Below are 7,016 nucleotides of genomic sequence, written 5' to 3'. Positions count from 1 at the left end.
ATAACAGTTCTGCCCTTCTATAAAATAATTCAATTTAAAAGTACATATAGAATTAATGGGTAAAAGAGTAAAATTACTTCATTAACAAAATTTGAATTAAACAGTGACAGACTTCTATATTGACTACATGATGATTTTGTAAAGACAGAGATCTGATAGTAGTATTATTTGTTCCGTTTTTGTGAAAAAATAAAATAATATATAAGAAGTATTTTCATAACTTTTCTAAGGGTGTATATGCACAAATTAGTCAATTATTTTTTTTATAAAAATGATTAAGAGTAGTGGAATAATTTCAATTTATGTGAGTAGCTACTACGTCACAATTATGTTAATAAATTTCTTAATATCACAATAATGTCAACTCTTTACTCGCATATAATCATTAAAATTTATTTTTTATTTTGTTTATGGTTAAACCAAATAATAAGTATAAATAAACAGTTGTTTTCTTTTTTTCTTTTTTGACCTGGCAATGGTTTAAGAGTTAACAATTAGTAAAAAAAATAGAGAAAAAAATACTTAAAATGGGACCATTTTACTACTTGGACATCACCACCACACCTTATAAAGAAATAGTCTTACTCTTACAATTTCTTATTGTTTTTTACTTATTTTCAGCGCTAGTTTTCTTGGGACAATCACACTACAATTTTGCTTCCTTGGAATAATTGACGGATTGTCTCATTCCTTTTGATGTAAGGCTGCTATAAATGACACAAATACCCAACCATTTGGCGTTGTGCATGTTGCGCATCAGGTTTCTGTTACCTTCGAACCAACCGTTTTGCAAGCTCTTCATGTCCCATGAGAATTGATCACTCTATCCTAGACCAGATAATCAAATTACCAAATCGCGAGGTGTATGTCATATTATTTTTTAAAATTTAACGCATTGATGTATTCTTATCGAATTATGTTTATATTTGTATCTGTGCTACATAAGTCTCAATAAAAACCGTGTGTAAGTTTATTTAACCATTCAAAAAAAAAAAAAAAAACCTATTTTAATAATACCTCCTATTAGCTCCAACACAAGATTCAAGTAACATAAATTTTTATGTCTATTACATTTTAAGATGGGATACTTTATTTGATTAAATTCAATGCAATAGTAATTAATAAGTTCACTTTTGAAGGGATATAAAATCTCACTGGGTCGAGGGCGGCCCAGCCCGCCCATTTGGGATTGACCCTGTCCAACCGCTAACTTCATTCACATGTATATCGAGCCCGACTTTTAAAATGGAGAGACCTAAGATGAAGACCGGGCCCGTTTACTACCAACTTGGAGTCCAAATAGGAATTAGGGTAGCAAGCAATGTATGATAATTAGGGAAAGAAAAGGAAAGAGGTGGATGAATGTTTTTGTGTAAGAAAAAACTTTCCATCAATAGAAAGGATTTTCTGAGCATCTACATCTAGTGCCGTCTATGGGAAACGACAAGTGATTTTCTAGTAGTTTTCTGATCTGATTGATGACACAGCTGCATTCCGGGATAACAAAAACCTTTTGCCTTTGGATTAACTTTATTTAAAACTAAAGTCACACAAAACTCTAGTGAGTATATTTATGAAAAAAATTAAGGTATAATTAGTAAAACTAAACTTTGATATTGAATCTTAATACAATTTGAATTTCATAAATATGAGTGTTGACGTTTTATTTTTTTCTTTTAGTAAGCAAGTATTTATATATATACATATATATAAAACCAAAAAAAATACACAAAGGATAGGGATATTATTAGTAAATTAATAGTAAAAGTGCTTTTAAGCAATATTGTTATCAAACAAATATAAAATTGCTTTAAATATAAAAAGCGCTTTATAAAATACATCACAAAATGCATAACATGTTTTTTGCTGACAGTAATTTTGTTACAGTTATAATGTTAAAAGAGCTTTCATCATTTTAACAGCAATTCCAAATGGGTAATAAGAAGAGAAAAGAAAGTCATATACTAGTTACATAACGTACAAAAAGATAAATTTTTAGAAGTAGAATAAAAAAGAAAAAATAATTTATTTTGATAAGGAAAATTTAACATTTTTTGCAAAAATGAAAAATAATTATATATATTGTAATGGTTTGGGGGCATGTGCCCCATAGGCCTACACTGGCTCTGCAACAGTATGTACAACGGAATTTCCCTTTGTTTGCACTTCATTTATTTATTTATTTTAAAAAATATACTTCTCCATAAAATTATCCTTATTACTTATCACAACTCCAAAAAAACATTCTTAGACCTTGTTTAAAAGATAATATTGTGATTTAATTTATTATGAAAATCTAAATGGAATGCAGGTAAATAAAAATGAAGTGTAGATACAAATTATCATGATTAAATTGTGATTTTAATTTTTCGCAAAACAAAACTAAAGGCATGGGGACCTTTAGGGCCCGTTTGGATCGTGATAACGTTATATGTTATGATTTGGTATGATATGAAAACAACCGTTTTGGTATTGATATGTTTTTAGTAGAAATCGGAACCATGTTTGGTAACGACTGTTTTGTTTTTGATAATTGTATATCAAAAACATGAAAATGCGTTTGGTAATGTCATGTATTTTAAGGAATTTGAAAACAAAACACGTTTGGAAAGTTAGTTTTGTTGTCAAAATTCTGAATCAATAACAAGATATCTGTGTGGTAAAAGACTGTTTTGTTTTTGTTTTGAATAATTATATATATGAATACAATTATATGTTTATATGTAATAATCCATTTTTCTTTATAATTTCAGATAATTTGTTAAAATAAAATATATATATTCTGCATTAAAGAGTTGGGAAAAAAAATTATGAATAAATTTACATGTATAAATAAGATCATGTGGGATGTTTATAAGGCATAAACATGATTAGTGACAACCAAACTACAAATCTAACTTTGTAATAATCTTTCAATGAGAGGAGATCTTTGCACTCCATTTATCTTTTTCTTTTGGCTTGTACTCCATTTAACTTTGTTTTGTTTCATATATATATATATATATATATATATATATATATATATATATATATAAATTCATTATGATTGAGAGAGAGAGATCCTTGTAGTTGAAACTAACAAGAAGCAAATGATGGACATTGACTCTTGTGAATGAGTTTACTTTAGTAAGATTAGTTTGAATTTCCTGTTGTAGATCCTTCAAAGTACTAATATTTTTATTGTTAACTCATGAGACCGTTTCCCCTTTTCTCGAGTATTTATTTTGATAACCAACTTTTGAATATTTCATACAATATATCTACAACCATAAGCAGAATTGAAAAATAGGAAGAAAGATTAAAAGCGAGCAATCAAAGATGATCCCTCTCTTATAAGAGAGAACAATAAATCACCCCGACAAAAATAAAAAAATAAAAAGAGAGGCATGCCATCAAACAACCTGCTAGAAAAATTATTGCCATCCAAACAAGTACTTGAAAATATTTTGTAGGATTTTAATCAATCATAAATAACATACCAAACCACAAGTTTTTTTTATTCATCACAAACTTAATAAATTGTTGTTGCACCATTCACATATATAGTTGCACATATAGGGAGCTAGAAATTCCTTAAAAATAGTACACACAACCGGAGATCACTAAAATTCATTCCATAAAATGTACACACACTTCTTTATACTTGCATAGGCCTCTATTTGATTAACTGAGAGATCACTAGCTTCCTGGAGTTGTAGCAACTGGAGAATGCGTCCTATAAATCCCACTGGTGCCATGTCCTTCATGAATTGTTTTTGTAATGATCATGTTTTAACCATGCTGCTCAATAAGGAAAAACTGCATATATCTTAGTACCCAAGAGCAGTTTGTAGAAGCACACTGAACATAAACTATGCACAATTTACAATAGTTATAGTGAACATAAACTATACACAATTTACACACACATACACTAATTGAATAGGTGCTATCTGAAATTGATTGGGTAAGATGATGATAAATATATTTCGTACTGGAAAACTCATAGACCCTTCCTTATTGAGAGAAGATAATCAAAGCAACTTAGCATCACAGAGCACAGATAGCTCATAGGCCTTCTTCAACAATCCATACATTTCATATTCAAGACAATGAAATAAAACAATAAACAAAATTTGATCAATCAATATTTTTCAATATAATTACTATGCATGTCAAAACAACTTGGATTCTTAAAATAATTTAACATTTTCTTTCTTTTCAATTCAAATCCACTATTCAAAACTCTTTCAAAAATCCATTTCAAGTTTCAAAAATCAACCACATGCCTTTTTGGAATCAAAGTTTAAATTCATTTTTTTTTTTCGAAAATCCGGCATGGTTTCCCCTTAAAAAATGGACATTTCCAGATTGGTGGTGGCCCAATTGTTGAAACATATGAAATAAAATTTGATTTATTAGGTTGAATGATGTACTATTCAAATATAATTCATGATATACATATATATATATATATATATAATCAATCTTCAGAATGGCAATGAATGAGCATTTGAAAGGTATCTCAGTCAAATGTGAAATTAAAAATAAAGCCATGTATCTTGCTATTTGGCAAATTAAACAATTGTATAAAGTCATTGTAAATACATCAACAAAATTCAAATATACTTGACCACTCCAGAAATGAGCCTTCAGGATTGTATAAAGTTAGACCCAATAATCTTGAAACTCTAGAAGTTAAGTTAGAAAAAAATCCAATTTCCGTGGCAAAAATTTCTGCAAACTCAATATTTTTCTAAAACATAGAACCCCCCTTGAAGAACACAGAAAATTTTAATATATATAGATACTCATATATAAAGAGTGGTTTTTCCCAGCAATAACAGTTGGATTTCACAGAACATCTAAAATAAATCAAAGGTGACCTATTTTATTTTATTTTTCTACACTGACATGTATCCAAAGTAGCAAAGAATTCAACAAAATCAGCCATCTATAAACATATGATGGAACACAACTAAGCATTTCAAATAATAGCAACCCAAATACAAATAAATTGATTTAGAGTAAACAAGCCAACAACATACGAATAGAATGTAAGACTCCAACCCAAAACCAGATTTTTTTTATTTTAATCCATGCAAGACACTCGATTTTCAGAAGTCACGTGTGTGTGTGAGAGAGAGAGAGAGAGTGACACAAAAAAATAGGGCTTACCTTGAGAGAGAGAGAGAGTGAAACAAAGAAACAGAGGCTTACCTTGAAACATCAAAGTCATTGTAAATACATCAACAAAATTGAAATCCCTAACCTGTTTGTACACATCCTCTTCAAAAATTGAACTCCTCTGGCCTAACTCTAACATCAAAATCGCATAGATGAGTCATGTATTCATCAAATGAAAAAAAAATCAAGAATCGATTAAACAACAGATCAATACACAGAAAAGCGCGCACGCACACACACACACACATATATATATATATATATAAACATTTTAATCGCCGAAGAGGGTCAGGGAGTGAGAAGAATAAGAATCAAAATTTATGTATCCATTTTAATCGACCGAGTAAGTTTTGTGAACAAACACACACACACACACACACACACACATATACGTGTATAAATACAGAGAGAAATGGATTGGAAACAAACCTAGCAGCAGCGGTCGTCTGTAAATCGCCGAACACATCTTCGCGCCTCTAATGGAGGATTCCAGACTTCGGGTTTCTTCTTTAGGGCTTAGGGTTTGCTCCGATGGCCAACTGCAAGAGGTTTGACGGAAAGAGGGAAAACATTTTCACAGGTTAGGGCTTCGATCCGACCATGAAGTGACTGTGAGTGAAGGTGGAGCGAGAGATTCGGTCTGAATCATCTTCCGTAATCTATCTATGAGATGAGATGGAGAGAGGCTGGGATATATTGATAATTCCATCGTCGAAGTAGGGATCGAATAGAAAACTAGGGCTTGAGTTCTGTCAATAGAGAGAAGTAGAGAGAAGGTTGAGTTTGGCGAACGAGATAAAAGAAAGGCCAGCAATACCAAAAATGGAAGGAGGTAGCTGGTGGAGGAGATATGCCAGATCGGTGGTGGAAGAGTTTGTGTATGAAGTTATCGCCTCTGAAATCGCCTCCAAGGAGCTGCGCGAAGAGAGAGAGAGAGTGAGGCTGAAAAATGGGCCAGTTCTGATATGCGAATTTTTATACTTGATATCACCGCTATAGTTAAATGAGGGTTGATATGGTTTTGGTTTGGGTTGATATGGCCGTTACAGTAAACCATATCACCCAATATCACCAATTCTTTGATATGGGTTTTGGCCCAAATCTCATAATGTTTTACACTGTTCAATACCACATCAGCCCACTCCAAACATGATATTGGCCCAAAAATAAAACCAAAACATGAAAACAATAACAGATATGGGCCTCCAAACAGGCCTTTAACTGAATGATGTGTTACACACCCTATATTCCATGGTGGGGCAAAGTGGTCAATAGTCATATTTATGATTCCCCAAACTCATGTCGGGAAGGCGAGGCGTCCTACTTTGGTGCAAGAGGCGGCTGCTCATGGGACCACTTTGCAGGCGAGGACACCTTAATGAACTGCAATGCCACCGGAAAAAGCGCCTAAAAAATTTCTTCTACTGTTGCAGTACAGTACATTAATAAACAGAACAGATCAGACTCACTACTGCATATTTTGATCTGAACCGTCCATCGTGTTACTTCGTCACAGATGATCTGAGCCGTCCATCATGTAACTTTGTGGTGCCCCCACGTTCCGTACGGTCACGAGATGGGAAATATTATTGTCTTTGCATCCAAGAGACTATATGAATATACCGTATTTGTTGTGAGAGCATCCAAACCATCCTTTTCGAATTTTGACTTTTTAAAATTTTCGCTTTAGTTTTTTTAAGAACTGTGCTAGCAGTATTTGTCTTTTAGAAACAAGCAATATGACAGGCTCTTCAAATTTTTGCTCTAAAAAGAAAAACAAAAAAAATTAATATAAATTTTATTTAATTTTTTTTAACTTTTTCCTAATTGCTATATATTTTTTATTTTTT

At 31.7% G+C, this 7,016-nt stretch overlaps 1 long non-coding RNA gene across 1 annotated transcript; it reads right to left on the bottom strand.

The window, feature by feature from the left end:
• Positions 1-3,292: 3,292 nt before the first annotated feature.
• On the bottom strand, positions 3,293-6,101 carry LOC132292361 (uncharacterized). The gene is made up of 3 exons (XR_009477153.1): positions 5,596-6,101; positions 3,485-5,298; positions 3,293-3,434 (listed from the first exon to the last, which is right to left on the bottom strand). It is a non-coding gene; the product is annotated as an uncharacterized LOC132292361 (long non-coding RNA).
• Positions 6,102-7,016: the final 915 nt, after the last annotated feature.

Source organism: Cornus florida, unplaced genomic scaffold (assembly GCF_030987335.1).
Source record: "Cornus florida cultivar Cherokee Brave unplaced genomic scaffold, ASM3098733v1 CherokeeBrave_3.0.0_Hap2_Chr01, whole genome shotgun sequence".
Lineage (NCBI taxonomy): Eukaryota > Viridiplantae > Streptophyta > Magnoliopsida > Cornales > Cornaceae > Cornus > Cornus florida.
This window is presented reverse-complemented; position numbering and strand designations above follow the sequence as displayed.